The 24,909-nt window shown below is 33.6% G+C and overlaps 1 protein-coding gene across 2 annotated transcripts in view; it reads left to right on the top strand.

Annotated features, from left to right (window-relative positions):
* KLHL1 (kelch like family member 1) overlaps positions 1–24,909 on the top strand; it is a 422,746-nt gene that overhangs the window by 60,181 nt on the left and 337,656 nt on the right. The gene's annotated exons all lie outside the window — the stretch shown is intronic.

Here is a 24,909-nt window from a genome sequence, read left to right as displayed (position 1 = left end):
ATTTTCAGTCCTTTGTATGTCTTTTCATTGGCTGTCTCCTCTGTCTAGAATCTTCCAGTCTGCTAGCTTGTTGGCCAAATCAAATCTTTCTATAGCAAGCTTGCTCTGCTACCAAAAAGAGATTCAACATAGGTCACCTCTTCATCTTAGACAAAGAGAGCAGAAAAAGTACAAAAGAACAACTTAACTAGAAAATATTTCCTAAAGAGGTCAGTTGAAGGTTTGATTGAACGAAAGAAAGCTTTACTGGGATGAGGCAGTTTTCAGGGAAAGGGTTTAAATTTGATTAAGTTTTGACAAAACCAGTATAGGAAAATCTCTCTGCTAATCTGGAAACTAAACATCAGCTCTTGTCCTTATGAATGAGTGCAGGTAGAGCAGCACCACCTGACTTGAAAGAACTAACATGAAGCATTTTATTTTGCCAAATAAGGAGATGTGTTATGGGCTGTCCAACTGTCATTTAGAGAAAATATTTTCTTTAAACTAGATATGTATTTATAAGAGCAAATCCAACAATATTTCAAACATTTAAACGTATATTGTGCTCAGTTACCTTTAGAAGTCTGAAGGGGATTTCTTGTGTTCTGTTTTTTGGTTTTTAACTTTTTAATGGAGTTCGTTATATTTCTTAATTAGCTCTTTTCCCCACTCTATTGCTTGCCAAGTATAAGACAATCATCTATGTACACCCCCACTTCTTGCAATTTATCTAACAGATGGTAAATATTCCACAAATGTGTCATCAGTTAAATGTGGTTTTGCTTTTAGAACACAATAAGCAAAAAACATTATTTTTAGAGTGTATTTGCTAATGGTTAAGAGAATGCTTGCAATTGAGGAATTGTAACTAACAAAACTAAGGATTTGAAAATAAAGATAAAGCATAAAAGGGCATTTGTGTGTTTGTTTTATTAGATTTATTTTGCTCCTGATTGCAATATGTTTGATTTAATGATTTTAGAAAGTAATCCAAGTTTTCTTGTGGAAAGATCGCCTTAGAGAAAGAACTCCCTGACTTTTAGATGATGCATTGAGTAATCAAGGCTTCATTCTTTGAGTTGTGTATTGACTTTGGGATTGTAGTTAAAATAGCAATTTGTGCTCTGTGTGTGCAAAAATCATCAAAATGATTTCAAATATGAATTGCTGTACATAACACTCATGAGAGTTAAGTGTTCCTGTTTCTTTTTTTATACGAACAAAACCTGGTCTCAGAAGGTTATATGACTTTCTCAAGGTTCCTCAATGAGTCATAATCAAGACTGGAAATAGAGCCCAGGAGGCCAGTTCAGTTCTGTGACTTCTGTATCCTGACTATTTGAAAATTGACAAATTGACTATGCTGTCTACAGGCTCAGAGATGTAGTAACATTTCTTTCTAAATTATTAGAAAGGTAAAATGTCTACATTAGAGGGAGTGTCTACTCTTCCTTTAATCCTCAAACAAGATTCCAGATTGAGAATTAAGTGACGTTTTATAATTTTTAAAATAATACCAACAATCTCATTTAAATTAGTGTATTGAAGGGACTTATTTTTCCATGCAGACCAATCCAAAGACGATGTATTTATACATTTGGAAATGTGAATGCTATTTGTTAAAAAGAAAAATAATGTAGCTTACACCTAGGCATATATCTTGCAACCAGGTATTTAAAAATAAATTTATATATATATATATAATTATTTAAATTGATAGACAAATTCACAATAAAAACATAAATCTAGATTTACATATATATATTTATATATTTACAAAGATCTAGATTTATGTTTTTATTGTGAATTTGTCTATTTATTCAATATAAATAATTTAATTTAATTCAACTAATATTTATTTCGGGACTACTATTATACCATTTTTATTTTAAAAAATAAAACAAAGTAAAGAGGCAGGAAGTGACCAACATGATGGTAGTATTCTAGACAGACTGATAAGAAGCCCCTCCAGAAGATTGCATCTGAGCAGAGATCTAAATGCAATGAGGGAATGAATGAACCATCTCAACAACTGAGGTAGTTGTGTTGTAGGAGAGAGAAGAGCAAGTTAAATGCTTTTAGGAGGGAGCAAATGTGCAATGTCCTAGGAATATAAACAGACTCCAAAATACCAATGAGTACTGGGCCCTGGGGAAAAGTTGTAAGAGGAGAAATAAGTGGGGAAGAAGAGAGTAAGCTACATAGAGCTTTATGGGTCATAGTAAGGAATTAGAATTTAGGTCTGAGTATAATGGGAAGCTGCTGGAGAGTGTTGCACAGATGATGTCAGGGACTTACTTTTTATAGATTGCTGCTGCTATAAGGCAAGTGTGTATACGAGGGTGAGTAAGAATTGCAGAAAGATACCAACTAGGAAGCAGTTGCAGAAGTGCAGGTGAGAGATGATGGATCAGGGCAGAACTGGTAGAGGTGCTGAGAAACTCATTGTATTTTAAGACTTTTGCTTTTAGGAAGATGGAGTAGACGGACTCTTCCCAATTCCTCTGGCTAAGTAAATGATATATATAAGTAAAAAATAAATATAAGTAAAAGAGATATAGATATATAGATATGGATATCTTGGGATTTTCCTTTACTTAGCCAGAGAAATGGGGAAGATATACATATATATATATATATATATATATATATATATATATATATATAGACACACACACGACATACATAAGAAGATAGAACGTATAGAGAAGAAGTCATACTGTTTAGGTACCCAAGGAATGACAGAGTGGTGAGTTCTCCTGGTTTTATTTTCATCTTATATAACCCAGTTTGAATTATGGAGAAGTCAGCGACCTGGAAATACCAATAGAAAGAGAAAAACGTCCTAAGAAAATCTGCTGTTTAGCCAAATACTAGGAATGGGCAGTGTAAAATGACAGAAAGTTTTAGACAGTAATCTTTTAGATAACATACTATCTACTTCAGCAAGATACAAGAGGAAAAAAAAAAAAAAAAGTACAACCTCATCCTCACTCCCACCAGCATATGCTGACTAGGGAACCCAGACATCCACTCTGGCCAGGGCATAAGGAGGGCCCACTGTGGTGACTTCAGAGAAGGTCAACATGGAAATAATGAGGCAGTGCTCCCAGCACTCATCAGAGCAGTGTCAGAGAAGATGTGCTGAAGCACAAGATTTAACTAACACCCAGAGTCTGGTGATTTATCCTCACATGGTAATAAAAAGGCCCTCTTCCCAACCCTTCTCTCCAACTGCATCAGTAGAGACCATGTGGGGGCCCTGGATTTCCAGCCCTACTATGTGGTAACAAGACACTTCTCCTCCCCACTAGGATGGTGTTAGAGGAGGAGAGGAGTACTAGTGAGGGGAGGAGTACTAGTGGACTCAGGGTTTTCACCATCACTCATTATCACCAAGGCCACTTCTCCACAGTGTCAGTGGGAGCCAAGTGGGAAGCAGTAATAATGTGTTCCTACCCCTCCCAGTCAGGGTGATGTCAGTAGAGACCTAATGGGGAGCCTGACCTCCCACTTGACCCCTACACAGTAGTAACAGAGAGTATTTTGTAGCCCCAACCCACAGAAGCTAAGTAGAGAGCTTAGACTTAAATATCAACCTGAAAATAATGAGGCTGTGCCCCACTTCACTATCAGAGCAGTATCAGAAAAGACATGCTAAAGCACAAGATTTAAATAAGATCTATAGTATTATAATAGAGAATCCAAAATGTCCAGTTACAATTGACAATCTGTCATTATACTCCAATCCGGAGGATCCAAATAGAATGAAAAAAGGCAACAATGAAGGCCAACACTGAGATGACTCAGGGGTTAAGTTATTTCCCAAGGATTTTAAAGCAGCCAACATAAAAAATATTTCAAGGAGCATTATAATCATGCTTGTTACAAGTGAAAAATAGAAAGCTTCAGCAAATTCACAGAAGATATAACAAAGAACCAGGTGGAAATTACAGAACTAAAGAAATATAATGATTAAAATAAAACTCACTTGATGACTTCCATAACAGAATGAAGAGGAAGTCAGAGGAAAGAATATTTTAACTTGATAATAGATTCATAGAAATTCCTCAAAGTGAACAATGAGAAAAAAGACTGAAAAAAAAAAAAAGAACATAGCCTCAGGGACATGTGGACTACAACAAAATATCAATTATTTGTGTCATTAGAGTTCCATAAGGAAAGGAAAAGAGGGTGAGACTTAAATGTATTCACAGAAATAGTGGCTGAAAACTCCCTAAATCTGACAGACAGCAGAACAAAAAATGACAATACCAAATGTAAACTCACAGACTGGAGATGAATGAACCTAAAACAGAATAACCGCCCCCAAAATCCATATCACATCATAATTAAGATTTGAAAACTAAAGACAAATAAAAAATTTTGGAAACAGAGAAAAACAAAGCATTTCCTATAAGGGAAAAATAATTTGAATGACAGTGAATTGCTCATCAAAAATCATGGAGGTCAGAAGGAAGTGGTACAGTATTTTTAAGTGCTGAAAGAAAAGAACTGTCAACCAAGGATTCTATATTGAGTGAAAATATTCTTCAGAAATAAAGAGAGAAAAAAAAAAAAAAAAAAAGAAATAAAGAGAAAGCCAAGGCATTCTCAGATAAAGGAAAGTCAAGTGAATTAGTCACCAGCAGACCCAGGGAAGTCAAGTGAATTAGACACTCTAAAATAAAACTAAAGGGGGTTCTTTAAACATGTGAGAAATGATAAAAGAAGAAACTTTTGAATATCAGGAAGAAAAAAAGAGAGCAAAAAGAGTAAAATTATTGGTAAATACAACAGGCATTCTTTTGACTCTTGAGTTTTCTAATTATGTTTGATGGTTAAGGCAAAAATTATAACACTGTCCAATGTGTGTAGTAAATGCAGGAGGGTAAAGGAATATGAAGTGATGTTTTGACATTTAAATCCAACTGATAAAATGTTTCCACATATAGAATTTAAGTTATGTATATATAATGGAATATTTGGGCAACCACTAAAAAAAAAGTATACAAAGAGATACTATATAAAGCACTAAAGATAAATCAAAATAAAATTTTTAAAATTGTTTAAGAAACCCAAACAAAAGCATTAAAAAAAAAGAAAATCAGAGAGAAAAACATAAAAAATAAATAAAATGACAACTAAAAACTTTTGCTTATAGACAGGTGTTATTAAAAAGATGAAAAATAAAACAAACTAAATGTGGGATAAAATCTTTATTAACAACATATCTGCCAAAAGATTCATATCTAGAATATTTAAATAACTTCAAAACTCAATCATAAAACTACTCAAACAATCCAATTAGAAAATATGCAAAGAAATGAAGTAATATTTAACATAAGAGAATATACTAATGGCAATCACATGAAAATGTATTCAACCTCACTGTCCATTAGAGAAATAGAAATTAAGACCATAATGAGATATCACTACACATTATTAAAACAACCCACATTAATAAAAAAAGATAGTATTAAATACCAGCAAGGATGTAGAGAAACTAGATCTCTCCTACATTGCAGTTGGGAATGTAAAATCATACAAGCACTATAGAAATTAATTTGGAAGTTTCACTAAAAAACAAAACAAACAGAAACAACAAAATCCAGTATGACACAAAAATTATACTCTTGGGCATTTATTGAAGACAAATGAATAAGCATTGCCACACAAAAATCTGTACAAAATTTTCATAGCAGGGTTGTTTGTAATAGCTCAAAACTGAGAAGAATCCAAATATCTTTCAACAGATTAATGGTTACGCAAAGTGTGGAACATCCACACCATGGACTACTGTTCAGCAGTAAAAAAGAAAAAACTATTGACATATGCACAATTTGGATGGATCTCAAGGGCATAAAAATGAAAAAAAAGGTCACTTACTGCATGATTAAATTTATCTAACATCCTCAAAAATAGTATAATTATAAAGATGGAAAACACATTAGTGTTTGTCATGGGTTAGTTATGGAGGGGAGGGGGAGAAAGGCAGATGTGACTATAAATAGGTAGCACAAGGAAACTTTCTGTAATAAAATGGAGGTACAGTGAAATTAAACTCACATGACAGTTCTTAGAATGATCACATGAAATATATAAAATGTATGTTCAAAATATCTAAAGAAATAAAACGGAATTGTTAATACAATGAAGAAGAGTCCATCAAAAAAGATCAAACATGTTGACAAAAAACAAAATAGAATTATAAGAAGTGAAGAAAATAGTAAATGAATTTAGAAAACCCAATTACTGTGTTAAATGGCATTTAGTAATGAAGAGAAAACTCATGAACTGGAAATAGTTATAAATCTATTACATGGAACACAGCACGGGAAGACAGACAATATTAAAGAAACACTAAAGAAAAGTTAAGATAATGAGAATGGAGGGATAAGTTCTAACTTTATATTGAATTGACATATCAGAAAGAAAAAAGAGAATAAGGGGATGATACAAAGATTTACATGTAAAGAATTATTTAGAAATAATAAAAGACACATTCTTAGCTTTTAGACACTAAATTACAAATAATATAGATAAAAAGAAACCCAAACAAAGCATAGTTATACGGCAGAACACCAAAGACAGAGAAAATCCAAATTTATACAACAGAATTGCAACAGTGATACTAAATTCTCAAAAACAACAGTAAAATCCAAAATACTGTGGAATTACATCTTCAAAGTGCTTGTTGGATGAAAAAATAAATACATCTAGGGGTATATCCAGTGATACTATCTTTCAAGAAAGATGATAAAAATAAAGTCCTTTTTACAAATTTCCTATATCCACCTAGAAACAACTTGTATATTGACAGTCAGTTCAGTACATTATTCCCAGATAAAGTAAAATTATAACACAAAATAAACAGCCACTATAACTATTTTAGAAACATGACTAGTATTTCCAAATGTAAGAACCTTTGTAATCACTGGAATTATTCAATACATTGATATTCATTGTTGAAACATTTATGCTTTGAAGCATTATTAAATGATATTTTATTGCATAATTGCTAAAGCAGTAACATTATAAAATTAAATATTTCATGAATCTTTCTTTTTGACATATTTATTCTCTGTGCTCTAATCTACAGACTAGAAATGGTCCTAGTTAAAGTATTAGACACATTTATTCCTTTAGCATTATCCATCATTTAATTCCATACCAGACTTGATAAAGTTCTCGTCACCTCACTTGATTCCCCTAAAATGATGATTTAACATCAGCGTTTTTGCCCTTCCTTCACTAAACTCAGGTTGCTCATGATCTCCTGTTTTCTAGATTCCCAAAACTGTACCAACCTCCTTTCCCTAATTTTTTAAATCTCCCATTTGATTTAGAGGGAAACAGTGGCTAGGCCTCAGTCTCCAAATCTTCATAAATAGACCTGCTTGTAAACAAAGGACTCTTCTCTTAATATTTACTGACTGATTCTCTTTAATGACTTATTGATAAAGTGATTTTTTTCCTTGTATAATGTATAATCTTAACTCAAATTAATATCACCAACAAATGTTATTTTACTTAGTTACTATGCTATTTTAAGGAAATACACCTATACATTATTTTTTCTGGTAAAGACGACTGCAAAATTTTACTCTCATATGTTCCTGTTTCTGACAAGGGAACTTTTTTCTGTCCTGCTCCTGATCCCATACAAGCAGAAATGCATAGAAATGTAGTTTCCATGACAACTCTTCCACAAACTTAAGGCAAACCCATATCATAGTATCTGCCGAGTCCCTGTTTAACAGACAGATGGAGATCCTAGGTTCATACCCTTCATTTTTTCTGACCTTCTGATCTGAAGAATCCGTTTTAGCACAGAGAACAGAGATATTTTTTATTTTTTAACTCAAAGTCAGTAGTAGATTGCTTTGTCTATTCAACATTCTTTAGCCTCTTATGTGTGAAAGATTTTGTAATAAATCATTTGTTCAAATGTTCAATAAGATAGCAACAATAACTCATTTAGAATCCATGTATATTCATAGACTCACAGAACAGTAAAATTATGCATGATTTAAAAATTAACAATACATAAGTTCTAGAAAGTTTTCTAAAACAAGTTGCATATATTATTGGAGCACTTGAGGTGATTCTTAATTCTTAAATAACTAAAGCACTGCTATTTTTTGCCTGTCTTTTAAAGAAGTGCTATCGTTCTCAAAAATGTCCTAGGATGTATCTGAGTAAGGAGAAAGTGAATAAGGGCAGAATTTCACTCCCAAAACATTTCTCTGTGGCATATAGATTATTTTAGGCTGATTATTTTTAAAAGACAGTAAACATAAGAAAAGCTCTGAAAATCAAGTAGAAGTTATTCTTTTGTAAAAGAAATTTGCATTTATAATGGAAATCTTCATTTCTAAGGTTGTCTCCCTTGCTGTATCAGGAAGATGAGGATGATTAAATCTCTAGAAACTCTTATCAAAGGAAAAAGCAGCAGGCTTAAATCTGCATAACAACCATCCCCTTTTTTGTGCTTTGCCTGATAACCTCCTGACTTCCCCGCCTCCCCCATCATCTTTTGTCTTTAGCTGGAGATGGTATTTAAGGTGAGAGCTTGGGCCATTTCAGGGAGTTACTCAGCTTTCCTGGGTCTCTCCCATGAGTACAGGAAATATATATGATATTAAATTTCTGTTTTTCTCCTGTTAATCAGTCTTTTATTTTAGGGGGGTTTCAGCCACAAAACCTAGAAGGGTAGAGAAAAAATTATTTTCTTCCCCTATAAAAGTATACCTTAGCATTTGATATTTAGTCTGTATTAGGACTTAATGGTTGGGTTTTAATTAAGCAACATTCATTAGTGGTTTAAGAGCAGCCCCTACATGGGGTTTAAGAGTGGTTGAGAGAAAGCTGCAAACAAGGCTTTTCCCTCATCACTTACTTAGCTAAAGGGAGTAAAACTTTTTCTTCCAACACAGGTCAGTGGAAAACAGAGTGACTCAAGGAATGCAAAAAAATATATAAACAATTAGTTCAAAAGGAAAATATTTGAGGAAAAATGAAGATAATTAAAATATAGTGAAGTATGCATTTTAATACATATCAGGTTACAAAATTACATTTGTAGATTCAGATTGAGAAGTACTAATAGAAAGCAACTTCATTGAACTCCAGAGGTAGTATCTATGCTCAAAAACTAAAAGCTACAAATGATAATTAAGGAAATTAAAGGTTCTCATGGCATTTAATGATCATAAAAAAGAAATACTAGTTATCTGAAAAAAAATCTAAAATTTAAATTATATTTGAAAAATGATACATTTTACTCAGTGTTTTTTTAGTGGAATTCACCTCAACATAGATTACTTTTTATACACATATTTGATGCATATCCAAATGCATATAAACAATATTTAAGAACTATTTTTAAACTCATTTAATCTTTTGAAGAATTTCTGAAAACTCTATGTTTTTAAAATGAAAAATACACTCAACTATTTAATGGTCATGGAGCTTTAAAATCTTTTAAAATTAAAGCTATATATAAGAACAAGGTATTGAAATTTCACAGGGTAACGTTACATAAGTTTTTTGGCCGAGAAACATACAATTTTGTATGGCATTGTACTTGTTTCATTTCTATGAAATTGGAGCCCACTATACTTATTTCTTCAAGTTCCTCTGTCATTGTATTTTCTACCATTTTTTCCTGAAATAAGATATAATAAAATGTTATCAAATTCTACTAGTTAATATTTAAGCACATTGGGTTCAATCTTTTTTCCTTTGATAGTGAAGTAACCACTTATCCTACTCATGGTTTCATACTTTGGAAATCTTGTATATTTTGCAAGTCATTATGGCAATTGCTACTTTCTCCCATCCATCCCTTTCTTACCTTCTTGCCCCTCTCTACCACTCCATAATCATAGCATCTATTAGTATGCCACATCCTATGCTTAGCACTAGACCTATGATTCACTGACAAATGTTTACAATAAACCTTCAGGTAAGCATACATAGCTACACTTTATAGACTGTGATATTGAATTTCACATGGGTTAAATTGATTTTCCCAAAGTCTATATTATATGTTAGTGGTATAATCAGGATTCTAGCCTGGTCTTTCATATTTTAAATCTTGTTCTCTTCCTCTGTACCCCCTATCTTTCTGTCCTCTGAAATTCTGTGATACTTTTGACTCTTCTAGTTTCACTTAACATTTTCCATCTTATTGTTGTCATACTTGTGTTTCAGTAACACATTCTAGATGGTACAGGAGAATATTAATATTTATTTATTTTTATTTTTTTCATTGCCTAGGGTCACACCTTTCCTGTACTATAGTATACTAACACTCTAGAAAAACTGGAGAATATATAGCTTCTAAGTAAATAGTCTTGTATGCCTTTCTCTCTGGGAGGACGTGGGTGGTGGTTAGGTATCTGCTATTCAGAGAAGCCAGTTCATATCTAGCTCAGGATCCTGATTGATCAGCCACCATCAATTTGCAAAAAGTGCAGAGGACTACAACCTGTCCATAGCTGATATTCAGGAACTAGTATGTTAGGTGTCATTTATTCTTTTACAGTGTCTTAGACCACGCCTAAGGGAAAGAGAAAAAAGTATTTTTTTCTAGGCACTTTGGTTATATATGAATTAACTTCTGCAACTAATTTTGAGTAACAGACAACCCTCAAATACCAGTTCCTTTCATAATGTTTTTTTTTTTTTTTTTTCCTCATGCAGAGACCCAGGCGCCTGGTAAAAGTGGTTCTGTCCCAGGATGTAAGTTAGGTTCAGGTCAGCTCCATGTGTCTTCAGGTTCTGGATTCCAAGCTTAAAGAGCACATTCTACCTGACTTGTGATGTACTCCTGGTTGGAGGGCAACAGCTTAGGAGAGCTGGATCATATTTGTAATGCTTCTTAAAGCCCTTTGCATAGAACTTCAACACTGTCACTTCTGCTTTCATTCTATAGGCAAAATAAATTTACTGGATAAACCCAACATCTAAAATTTCAAGCACTGGGCTTTACTCCATCAAATTGGGGTATAAAGTGGAGAGTCAACATTTGCTGATTAATAATATATTTCACTATGGTCTGATTTTTTGGTTACAGAAAGTCACTATTTATATCCCTTTCTTCTGCACACAACATATATTCAGCCCTCCCCAAGGAAGACACCCTGAAATTCTTATCCCAACATGGTGTCAGGATCAAAACACAAGATCTCATGATAGTATCCGTATCAGTCCAGATCTGAGTTATCAGCAGCCCCCTTCTCTTACACACATTCAAACATAAAACATATAATAGAAAGACAAAACAATGGCAGTAAACACTCCCATTCAAAAAGGGCGGGAATGGGTGATTCACACCATTGCTTATCATGGCAATCCTAAAATACTGTTCATCAAATATTGCAAGGTCCCCCCACCCAAAATGGCAGAGTTCCTTGATTAGGCTGATTATTGCTCCCAGGAAGTTGTTCCCTCAACTATGATTCTTGAAACCGAGTGGGACCCTGTGGGGCTGCTGGGCACAGAAGCCTTTCTGTGTCCCCAGTTTCTTGTTTGTAGGGAATAGACAGCATCCTCCATGACCTTCCCTGAGTTCCAAGGGGTAGATTCGAATAGTTGCTAATCAGGGAAGGGAGGGGATGTAGAGACCACCTGAGGCCACATTAAAGGAACCACAGAAACTCATCTGGAGACCACCTGAGGCCACATTAAAGGAGTGCATGCCCCGCACACTCCCTGATCCTTATCAGCAATCCTGCCCTTGAATCACTGTTGTAAAACTCCTCACCAAATCCCCAGAGTTGGGACACACAGTTCTTGAGGCACTAGCCTGTTGTGTCCCCCTTTGCCTGGCAAAACAATAAAGCTATTCTTTTCTACTTCACCCAAAACTCTGTCTCAGATTTGATTCGGCACCAGTGCTCAGAGGCCAAATTTTCAGCATCATCTTTGGCCATCTTCAATTATAGAACTGGGAAATATGCATTTCTTTTCACCTGAACAGAGTGCTCAGACTACTTCCTGCCCATAAAATGTTAAGAAACATCTTACATTTTGAATTGTCATTGTCTCCTTTAATTCAGATTTCCTCCCAAAAGGGAAAAAAAAAAAAGTAAATAATCCAATCCAATCAGTTCCATGTGCTCATAATCATACCATTTTTTTTTCAAGAACTGTATTTCTATTTATAAGCTGAATCACAAGTACTTTGAGATTATCAATCTTCCATGGACCTCATCCTTGTCCCTTTTCATTGAATTATTTGGTCCAACTAAAAGGATTTGCTGGGCCCATTAATCCAATCAGGATTCCTAACAAATGTCTTATGATGGTTTATGACTCAAAGTATATCTGAATTTTATCTTTGACTGGCAAGATGGGCAATGGTTTCCTTTCATATCAGTCCAGATCCTAGAATTTCTGTATTCTTTCCTTCCCTTTTCACAAATTTCACTGGGATAATTTGTTTTTCTGACCTCACCTACTCTTTGTAGTACCTTATCCAATGCAGTTAATAAAACACAAGTCCTTCTAGTAACTTTCTTCTAGAAATTTCTTTGGCCAGAGCCATAAATTCATTAAGTATATGTTCTGCCTCTCAAATATTCTTGGTCAGTAGGTTTACCAAATGTTTCACCACTATTATAACAGGTCACTATTCCAATCTCTATAAACAGATTCCTCACTGTCTGCCACCTGACTCCAAAACCAATCCCAAATACTTTATCTTTAGTTAGCTGTTGCAGTGATAAAGCTATTTAACAACAAAAAAAACTTTTTATGTTGTGCACTTTGAAAATGTTCCCTCTTAGGTAATATTAAGGGGCCTTTGAGAGGGTAGTAACTGTCATGGTAGAATTTCAATATTGCTTTTTAGTATAGTTTCCCCCCTTACTGCTCTATGAAATGCAATCACTTCAGACTGCTACAGTAGAGAACTTATATTTGTATTCATATCTTGCCTTGGTTTTGTAACTGCAAAGTTCTATCCTGAAGAAATGTGGGCTTTGTTGGGAGCCATGGAGGAAAAGAAAAGAGCAACATTTACTTTGAACTGATTCTGAAAGGGATTTATGCTCCGTCATTCTCCGTAGGCTGTTTTTTTTTTTTTTTTCTTTTTTTCACTGAAGCAGCCCCTGTATCTCTGTGCCTTCTTACTTTGTCTCTGTTTTTCCAGATCATATTTCAGGCATATAAGGTTTGTAAATGAGAAGTAATTTTTTTTTTTTTTACATTTTAAAAATATTATATTTTTATAAATAGTCAAAATGTTACAGTAGTCTTTTTTAAATGTAAACAAGCATCCTATGCCATGTGGTTCTCTTTTTCCATTTAATCTTTCATATTCACTGTTGTATTTGAGAATATTCTTTCATTACAATCACTCTAAGCTACCAGTTTTTTTCACATTATGAGGTACTTGATACATGCACAACCAACAGCATGAACTCAATAACGATTGTTGTTTAGATCTTTTTTAAGCATAAAATTGAGGGGGATAACACATTTTAGAATATTGACAAATCTAGTCCAAGTACATGATTTTCCAACAACCCCACATTCTAATTCTCCCATATCTCTGTTTTCTTTTTAAATTTGTAGTTTACTTCCTTCTTTTTAATAACGAATCCCTCAATGCACAATTCACATGGTGTTTCATTCTCATCATTTGTTCTCTCTTTCTTTCTCTCTCTCTCTCTCATACACACACACACACACACACACACACACACACACACACCCTCTAAGTTCTTAAATGATAGCAACTCTTTTAAAATCATCTTTAAATTTTTATCAACTGCACAATTCTTGGACTGTATTAAGGGCCTTATAAATATGTGTTGTATTATATTTACCCATGAAAAAACAGGCACTCAAACTGGCTAAGTGACTTATTCTATATGATAGTCAACAATCAGCAATAGTAGGATAAGAATCCAAATACACTAACTCTCAATTTAGTGTTCCTTTAAATGTAATATACATGAATAACTATAGTACATATTATATAAATTAGAACATTGTAAACTCTGTATTTCTGGATCCTTAAAACTGAATTTCTTAAAAAAAAAAAAAGCCCTATCTTTTAAAACTTAACTATATGTAGTACAATTTTATTGTTCAAATAGTCATGTCTAGAAACAATCTATACAATTCTGTCAACTTTATATCATCCAGGGAGGTTATTTTTGTTGTTGTTGTTGTTTTAGTTTCAGTTATACATGTATCTCTTATAACATGTTCAAACAATGATTTGTGGCTATCTTAAATTATGTGTAACTTCTTTTTGTGCTATCAAATATTCATTTATCTAGATTATTTATTTCTGATCCTGTTGTGCTTTAACAAAGGAGTTCTTTTAACATAAACATAGCAGCCAAAAGGATATCCTTTTTCCTCTAACTTCAGGATGTTCCTGCAGTGAGCAGGTCCTTTTTGGATGACTTCAAGAGGAAGGTCAATGTGACGAGACTTCGCTGACTTTCTCTCTTTCCCAAACTTCCAAAATGTTTTACCTGAGTCAGTGCTTTTGAGACTGATGCATTATTAGCTTTAGAGCTTCTGCTGAGAATGTTCTGTCTCTGTTATTTTAATATACCTGGCAGTCTGTGGCTAGCATGAAGATGATCAGAGACAGTTTACATATGTAAGGCATTTAAGCACTCTAAAATACTTTTGATTTAAAAAAGTAAAAAAAAAATCTTAAAAATAGTTTGGGAAGTTCACATGTTTATAATGGGGTTGTTGATATGAATTCAAATGGCATCTTTCCAGTTTATGTTTTCTTAACTTATACATATACAGGAGTTGGCTGTTCAGATATAGTGTGGGTAACTTTCTCAAGATACAGAATCATTTACTCCAGAACCTACGACTTAAATATCCCATGCATATTCTTTTCCAGATGTTCTGTTCAGTAGTAAGATCATTAAAAAATAAGAAACAAAAGAAGACTAAACTCCACTACACAGCATGTACTAGAATTCTTAAAGATAAGAAATAAATGATATATCAACTTGAGCATATATATTGAAGCATAAAATAATTCCACCTCACAATAAACTAAAGAAGGTAACCACTTAGAGTCATGATACATTCTTTGAATAAGTGAATAGTGGTCTAGATCCTCATTAGCACATCATACTCATAGATTATATTTAAAATATCCATGAAAACATCCTTGTTTACCATTGTATGATATTCTGGGCATTGTTTAGGAAAATAGTCAAAAGATCTTGACTATGATTTATGTGAGCGGCAGCTTCAAATAGTGGAGATATGGAAACTTTGGTGCCACCTGGCCTGGTTAGTTTCCTGCAGGGTCACATGAAATTCACGTGTATGCAAATATCAAATGCTACATTAGAATATGTAGCTTTCTTCATGGGACTGTTGTGAGGTTTATAAATAAAATATTGTAAGGGTCTGGCCAATATTAGGAACTTATAAACTATTACCTACTATAATATTATCCCTGTGATTGTCCTTTAGACTAGAGGTTTTCACACTGGAATATACATACTTTTAGGGGCACACAAAGACTCTTTCAGAACTGAAAGGGTTAGACTATGTTTAAGGAAATCAACTTGCATATCCTCAACTTTTATAAGCACCCCTTTCTAAACTCTATCCTTATAAGAGAACTGGAACAGTCAATGGTGTAATTCCCTGTCTGAAATGATATGTCCCAGATCAGCTGTGAGGCAGAGAAAAGAGGCAAATTCAGTCATTTGTTCTATTCAGCTCTTCATCTGATTGGATAATGCTTACCCACGATGGTGAGATAAATTTGCTTTTCTGAATCTACCCATTCAAATGTTAATCCCATCCAGAAACACCCTCACAACACTTAGAAATAACGCCTAATCTTGGCACTCCATGGCCAGTCAAGTTCAAACAAAAAAAAAAAATTAAATACTTTGAAAGATTTCAACAATGTCTAAAGAGTTAGGTCATGTATCCTTTGCAACTAATTAAACTTATGAAAAACATTTTTGATTATCAAAATAAAAATGTGTGGCAGGTTAATTCCAAAGGGAAAATATGTACTTTTATAATGGTGGCATCTGGTAATCACCTTCTAAGCAGTTATCAAACTTACTATAACAAAGAAGAGACAATGTGACATATTGTGGTATCTTATTGAGAGAAGGCAACATCTATACTTGCCACAAATATTTAAATTTTAGACCTAAATTTCCATTTACTGGCAACATAAAGGGTACATAAATAAGTTGGACAACACTATGAGAAAACAATTAGACAAAGTCATATTGTGAGTTTTTCTATGGAGAATTGTCCTGGTTGCTTCAACAAAGTTAATGTCATGAAAAGAAAAAAAAAAGAAAGAAATTTTGGAAGATATAAAGTAGCTCTAAGTTAAATGTTTCCAAATAAACACAACAAATGCAAACTGTGGACTTGACTGGATCCTAGATTAAAATAATAACAGAGTAAAAGATATTTAGGGCAGTTAAGGAAGTATGAATATAAACTAAAATGATGTTATGGAATTATTGTTAATTTTCTAGGTCATGAAATGGTATTAAATTTGTTACAGAATTCCTTTATTCTTATGAAATTCATACTTAATTATTTTGGGGTGAAGTGTACTGATGTCCTCAATACACTATCAATTCTTTCAGGGAATTACAAGTGTGTGTGTGTGTGTGTGTGTGTGTGTGTGCACGTGCTGAGGGTGAGGGCACACAGCACATGTGTGTAGGAGAGCTGTAGAGTGATAGCCTATGTGAAAGAATTTTAACAATAAATCCGATGAAAGGTATGTGAGTATAGTTTTTCAACTTTTTGATAGGCTTGATAGATCTGATAGGTTTGACCATTTCCTAAATAAAAAGGTGGTGAAAATGTTATATGTAACCCCTCTAACATTCTAAAGATATAGTGAACAAAGATATGTAAACAAAGATCATTGATGAGCACTCTTTAAACAAAGGGACCCTTTAAGAAGACATAGATGTATTATGCATATGGAAAACATAATCCAAACTTCAACATAAATAAACCATCATGTAGTTCTGGGCTTTGTGATGTACTTTTATTCAGTATAGATTTTATCTTACTTGAGAACTCAATACAGTTACAGTTTGCCAGATTGCTTGCTCTGTAAACTATGCATCAAGGAAAGCATGAAAGTAAAGCATAAAAAGGCTTAAGCTTCAACATATGCTCAGAGAATAACTTAACATCTGTCCACTTCAGATGGTACCATATAAAATAACTAGATCTGTGTTTTTCTAAATTCATCTAACCTCACTGTCTAGTCCACTAATTTGCATACATAAAATGAAGGATTTTTGCTTCTATTCATTACCTGTATTATACCTTAAAATCATGTAAATACTAATTTTAAGATAAATATAAATAATAACTATTTTATAGTTTTTATATGAATTTTTTCATAATATATCTGCTTTTCCATGATATTTTATTAGAGATAAATTCCTTTCCTTTTTATAACTTGAGTAATATCTGGAGTGCAATAAAAACAATGACACAGAATATTTTGATGTGTTCTGTGTATGAAATTACATTTTTTACCCCATCCCAATAAGCAGGTGTCATTACTCATAGTGGTGACAAGAAAAAAAAAATATATATATATAGGAATAAGATCAATAGAACAGAATAGAGGGCCCAAAAATAGACCTACATAAATATAGTCAGCTGATCTTTGAGAAAGCAGCAAAGACAGTCCAATGGGAAAAAGATAATCTTTCAACAAATGATGTTGGAACAACTAGACAGCCACATGTCAAAAAATCAATCAAGACACAACCTTACCTTTCATGAAAATTAACTCAGATTGGATCTCAAACCTAAATGTAAAATGTAAAACTATAAAACTCCTAGAAGAAAACATAGGAGAAAAATCTAGGTGACCTTTGGTATGGAGATGACTTTTTAGATACAGCACTATAAGCATGGCCTATAAAAGAAAGAATTGATAACCTGGACTTCATTAAAATCAAACATTCATGTTCTGCTAATGGCACCGTCAAGAAAATGAAAAGAGAAGCCACACGTTGGGAGTATATACTTGCAAATGACATATCCAGTAAAGGACTATTATCTAAAATATATAGAGAACTTTTAAAACTCAACAATAAGGAAACAAACAACCCAAGTAAAAAAAAAAAAAAAAGGGCCAAAGATGCCTTAACAGATACCTCACCAAAAAGAATACACAGATGGCAAATAAGCCTATGAAAAGATGCTCTACAACATACAACAACATGTCATCATAGAAAAGCAAATTTCCCCAGGGCACAGCAAGAGGCACCAGACCGAGGAGCTAGGACTTTCTGTGAAGGAGGCCTATTAGCTAATCATCATGACTGCAGCCTGAGAGGCAGGCTTCTAATTAAACATGCATCTAAAGGCTGACTGTAATTCTTTCCAGAGACATCTGGGGTATTCTTCTTCTGCTGTGCTCCAGAACATTAGTGTCTTCTGGAGGGGAGCATTACAGGTGGCTTGTGCCCTGGTTTTTACACCTGGTGATCCGGTTTTTGAAGCTGCCACCCAGATGATATCATTGGTAACCTGACTCTTGTGATCTGGAAGGCTCACATTCCTAGGTTCCATAGCACAGCAGCAATCAGGGAGACCATTCTTGGCAGGCTGCCACCAGCAGGGCACTGTCCAGACAGCAGATTGAGGTACACTCCCTGTCTTCCTGTAAAGGAGGCCTCTTGCTTTATTCTGGAGCTTCAGGCTAAGGGATAGGCTTCTGGTTTGGAACACATTTAGTGGACTATGAAGCTGTTCTCAAGAAGGTAGACTGTGGACACCATCTTGGGACACCATCCCTCTGTCTTGTTCCAGCTTGCCAGTATCTCCCATACAAGAGCTTATACACTTGTTTGGAGCTTTCATTTTTATGACTGCCACACAGGGGACATGACCAGATTACCTGGAGGGGGGTGGTGGTATGCTTGCAGTCCCAAGGATCAGTATATATTTGCATACATTTTTTTGAATTTTATTTTATTTATTTATTTTTATACAGCAGGTTCTTATTAGTTATCTATTTTATACATACTGGTGTATATATGTCAATCCGAATCTCCCAATTCATCCCACCATCACCACTCCCCGCCCCCCACTTTCCCCCCTTGGTGTCCATACATTTGTTCTCTGCATCTGTGTCTCTATTTCTGCCCTGCAAACAGGTTCATCTGTACCATTTTTCTAGATTCCACATATATGCATTAATATATGATATTTGCATACTTTTAAAAGCTACTGCCTGAGGGTCTGGCTTCCAAACAGCCTGAATTTAGATGCTGAGATACTCCCATTAGTGACACTGATCAGTCTTGGCACATCCTCATATTGGGAATCTGCCAAAAGTATAATAGGTTGCTTGGAAAGCAAAAATGCTTGAGAGATACCAGAGAGTTGGGGCAGGGTTGGACTACAAGTTTTACCTCTTACACGAGGCCACTCCTTCAAGACTAGGAGAGGTGGTTATTTTATCTACTGTATAGAAATCAACACAGAGAGTCAAGCAAAATGAAAAAAAAAAAAAAAAAAAAAAGAGGAATATGTTACAAATGAAAGAACAAAGTAAAACCTTAAGGAAAAACCTTAATGAAATGGAGAGATGTAATTTACCTGATAAAGAGTCCAAAGGGATGGTCATAATCATGCTCATCAAACTGGGATGAACACAGTGAGAACTTTAACAAAAAGATAGAAAATATAAGAAAGTACCAAATAGACATCACAGAGCTGAAGAATTTAATAACTGATCTGAAAAAAATACATGAGAGGGGTTCAAAAATGTACTAGGTGAAGCAAGGAAAGGATCCATCAATTCAAAGGCAAGGCAGTGGAGCTCACCCAATCAGAGCAGCAAAAAGAAAAATGAATGAAAAAAAGTGAAAAAAAGCTTAAGGGGCTTATAAGACAACATCAAATGAAGCAACATTCATGTATAAGGATTGCAGAAGGAGAAGAGAGAGAAAAAGGGGAAGAAATACTGTTTGAAGTAATGGCTGAAAATGTCTTTAACCTGGGGAAAGAAACAGACACCCAGATACAGAAAACCCAGAGAGTGGCAAATAAGATGAACACAAGGCAACTCACACTAAGATACATTGTAATTAAAATGTCAAAAGTTAAAGACAAGGAGCACCAAGAGAAAAACAACTTGTTATGGACAAGGGAACTATCAGCATATGACGATCAGCAGATTTTCCAGCAGGAAATTTGCAGGCCTGAAAGGAGTGGCACAATATGGTCAAAGTGCTGAAAGAAAAACATTCAAACCAAGAATATTCTACCTGGCAAAGTTATCATTTAGAATTGAAGAAGAGTTTAAAGAGGTTTCCAGACAAAGAAAAGCTAAAAGAGTTCATCACCACTAAACTAGCCTTATAAGAAATGTTACAGGGACTTCTTTAAGCTGAAAAGAAAGGGTGCTAATTAGTAACAAGAAAACATGAGAGAATACATCTCACTGAAAAGGTAAATATATAGTAAAAGTATTGGATGAATCAGTTATAAAGCTAGTATGAATGTTAAAAGACAAAAGTTAGTAAAAATAACTGTGATTGAAATATTTAGTTAAGTGACACACAAGTGAAGTGTGACATCAAAAATAAAATATGAAGGCGGAAGACTAAAAGTGTTAAGCTTTAGAATATGATCACTTAAGTTGTTATCAACTTAAAATACACTCTTATAGATATAAGTTGTTATATATAAACCTCACTGAAATCAAAAAGCAAAAACCTATAGTAAATACACAAAAGATAAAGGATTCTAAGTGAAGAACTACAAAACAGCCAGTAAACAATTAACAAAATGGCAACAAGTATATACCTATCATAATTTAAATGTAAATGAGCTAAGTTCAGAGTAGCTGAATGGATTAAAAAAATTAAAAAAAAAAAAGACCCATCTATCTGCTGCCTACAATAGATTCACTTTAGATGTAAGGATACATGCAAGCTACAAGTGAAAAAATGGGAAAAGGATATTCCATGCAAATGAAAAGCAAAAGAAAGCTGGAGTAGCTATACTTACATCTGACAAAATAGACTTTAATACAAAGACTGTAATATGAGACAAAGATGGGTGTTACATAAATAAAAATAGGCCAATCCAAGGAGAGGATGTAACATTGTAATTTTTATGCACCCAACATAGGACCACTTAATTATATAAAGCAAATGCTAACAGATGTAAAGGGAGAAATAGACAGAAATACAGTATTAGTAGGGGATTTTAATACCCCATCTACATCAAAGGATAGAGCATCCAGACAGAAAAATCGAAAAGGACACATTGGCCTTAAATGTCAATTAGATCAAATGAACTTAATAGACATATACAGAATAATACATCAAAAAGCAAAAGGATACACATTCCTCTCCTCAAATGCACATGCAACATTTTTGAGGCTAGACCATGTTAGGCCACAAAACAAGTCTCAATGAATTTAAGAGGGCAGAAATCATATCAAGCATCTTTTTTGACCACAATGGTATAAAGCTAGAAATTAATTACATGAAGCAAACTGGAAAATTCACAAATACTGGAGATTAAACCACATGCTATGAAACAACCAATGGGTCAAAGAAGAAATCAAAAGAGAAATTAAAAATTACATCAAAACAAATGAAAATGGAAATGTAACATGCAAAAATTTGTGGGATGCAGCAAAATCAGTTATAAGAGGGAAATTCATAGCCAAAATATCTACCTCAGCAAACAAGAAAAGTCTCAAATAAATAACCTAACTTTACACCTCGAGGAATGAAAAAAGAATGCACAAAGCCCAAAATTAGTAGAAGGAAGGAAATAGCAAAGATTAGAGGAGAAATAAATGAAAAAGAGATTAAAAAGACAATAGAGAAGATCAATGAAATTAAGTGCTCGTTTTTGAAAAGATAAACAAAATTAATAAGACTTTAGTTATACTCACCAAGAAAAAAAAAGTGAGGTTTCAAATAAATAAAATTAGAAATAAAAAAAGAGATCTTAAAATTGTACCCACAGAGATAAAAAGGATCATAAATGACTACTCTGAACAATTACACACTAACAAATTCGACAACCTAGAAGAAATGGATAAATTCCTAGAAACATACAATCTACCAAGATTAAATCATGACGAAATAGAAAATATAAACAGAATGATTACTAGTAAGGATATTGAATCAGTAGTCAAAAACTTCCAACAAATAAAAGGCCAGGACCAGACAGATTCACTGATAAATTCTACCAAACATTCAAGGAAGATTTAATGCCAATCCTTTTCAAACTCTTCCAAGAAAATAGGGAAGGGTACCTTCAGAACTCATTTTATGTTGCCAAAATTATCCTGCTATGAAAACCAGACAAAGATGCCAAAAGAAAAGAAAATTACAGGCCAATTTCTCTAATAAATAAATATGCAAAAATCCTCAATAAAATATTACCAAGCAGAATGCAAAAATGCATCAAAAGAATAATATACCACGATCAAGTGGAATTTATTCCAGGGATACCAGGCTGGTTCAACATCCACAAGTTTGTCAATGTGATACACCACATTAACAAATTGAAGAGTAAAAATTATATGATCATCTCAATAGGTACAGAAAAAGCATTTGATAAAATTTAAAGTTCATTTGGGATAAAAACTCTCAACAAAGTGGATATAGAGAAAATGTACCTCAAATTAGTATAAGCCATATATGACAAACCCACTGCTAACATTATACTCAATGTGAAAAACTGAAAACCTTTCCTCTAAGATCAGTAACAAAAAAAGAATGGCCAGGCTTGCCACTTCTATTCAAAATAGTATTAGAAGTCCTAGTCAGAGCAGTTAGGCAACAAATAGAAACAAAAGGAATCTAAATTGGAAAGGGAGAAGTAAAACTGTCACTATTTTCAGGTGAAATGATATATAGAAAACCCTTAAGACTCCAGTGGAAACTGCTATAACTAATAAACAAATTCAGTAGAGTTGCAGAATACAAAATCAATACACAGAGATATGTTACAAGAACAAAGTAAAAGAAGATAAATTAATAAAAATATTCATTTAAAATTGCATCAAAAATAATAAAATATCTAGAAATAAATTTAACCAAAGTGGTGAAAGATCTGTGTATCAAAACCTACAAGACGTTAATGAAAGAAATTGAAGAAGACATAATTAAATGGAAAGATATTCTGTTTTCATGGATTGGAAGAATGAATACTGTTAGTGTTCATACTATCCAAAGCAATCTGCAGATTCAATACAATTCCTATCAAAATTCTATTGCATTTTTCAAAGAAATAGAACAAATAATCCTAAAATTTGTGTGGAACCACACACACACACAAAATAGCCAAAATAATCTTGAGAAAGAAGAACAAAGCTGGAGGCATCACACTCCCTAGTTTCAAGCTATATTACAAAACTATAGTAATTAACACAGTGTGGCATTGACACTGAACACATTGATCAAAAAAACAGAACCCTCCCCCACCAAAAAAACCTATATGGTCAATTGACTTATGACAAAGAAGCTAATGAGGAAAAGACAGTCTCTTCAATAAATGATGTTGGGAAAACTAGGCAGTCAGATGCAAAAGAATGAAACTGGACCACTGTCTTATACCATAGACAAAAATTAACTCAAAATGGACTAAAAACTTGACCATAAACCTGAAAACATAAAACTCCTAGAGGAAAACCTAGGAAAGAAGATCCTTGACATTGGTGTTGGTAATGATTTTTTTTTTTTAATATGACACCAAAGTGCAAACAATAAAACCAAAAATAAATAAGTGGAACTACATTATACTAAAAAGCTTCTGCACAGCAAAGAAAACTATCAACAAAATGAAAAAGCTACCTACCAAGTGGGAGAAAATATTTGCATATCATTTATTGGATAAGGGGTTCATATCCAAAATATATAAAGAACTCATACAACTCAGTAGCAAAAAAAATAAAATAAAATAAAATCATATTAAAAAGTGGGCAGGAGATCTGAATAGAGATTTTCCCAAAAAAGACATGGCCAATATGTACATGAAAAGATTCTCAACATCGCTAATCAGAAAGAAATACAATTCAAAACCACAGTGAGATACCACCTCACACCTGTGAGAATAGCTAGTATCAACAAAACAAGAAATAATGTGTCAGTGAGGATGCAGAGAAAGGGAATCCTTAGTACACTGTTGGCGGAAATATAAATTGGTTGCAGCCTCTGTGAAAAAACAGTATGGAGGTTCTTAAAAAGTTACATATAGAACTACCACATGATCCAGCTATTCCACTTTTGGAAATTTAACTGAAGAAAATAAAAACACTAACCTGAAAAGATATATTCACCCCTATGTTTGGTGCTTGTTGCTGCATTAGTTACAATAGCCAAGATATGAAACTACATGTGTCCATGGAAAGATGAGTGTATAAAGAAGTGGTATATATATGTATATATATAATGGAATATTATTTGCCCACACAAAAAGAATGAAATCTTGCTATTTACAGCAACACGTATGGATTTTGAGGGTATTATGTTAAGTGAAATAAGTCAGAGAAAGACAAATACCATATGATCTCTCTTATATGTGGAATCTAAAAATTAAACAGAAACAGAAACAAAACCAAACCCATACATACAGAGAACAGATTCGTGGTTGCCAGAGACAAGGTGTAGGGGGTGGGAGAAGTGGTGAAAGGTGTATAAAAAGAAAAAAAATAGAGAATAAATGAAAATTAAAACAGTAAGATACCACTACACATCTATTAGAATGGCCAAAAATAGGAACATTGACAACACCACATGCTGTTGGGAATATGGAGCAGCTGGAACTCCGATTCATTGTTGATAGTCATGAAAGATGATACAGTCACTTTGGAAGACAGTTGGCTGTTTCTTACAAAACTAAACATATTCTTAGATATGATACAGCAAT

The sequence above is a fragment of the Eschrichtius robustus genome, chromosome 18 (genome assembly GCF_028021215.1).
Source record: "Eschrichtius robustus isolate mEscRob2 chromosome 18, mEscRob2.pri, whole genome shotgun sequence".
Lineage (NCBI taxonomy): Eukaryota > Metazoa > Chordata > Mammalia > Artiodactyla > Eschrichtiidae > Eschrichtius > Eschrichtius robustus.
The sequence above is the reverse complement of the archived record's forward strand: the minus strand, read 5'-3'. Positions and strand labels throughout refer to the sequence as shown.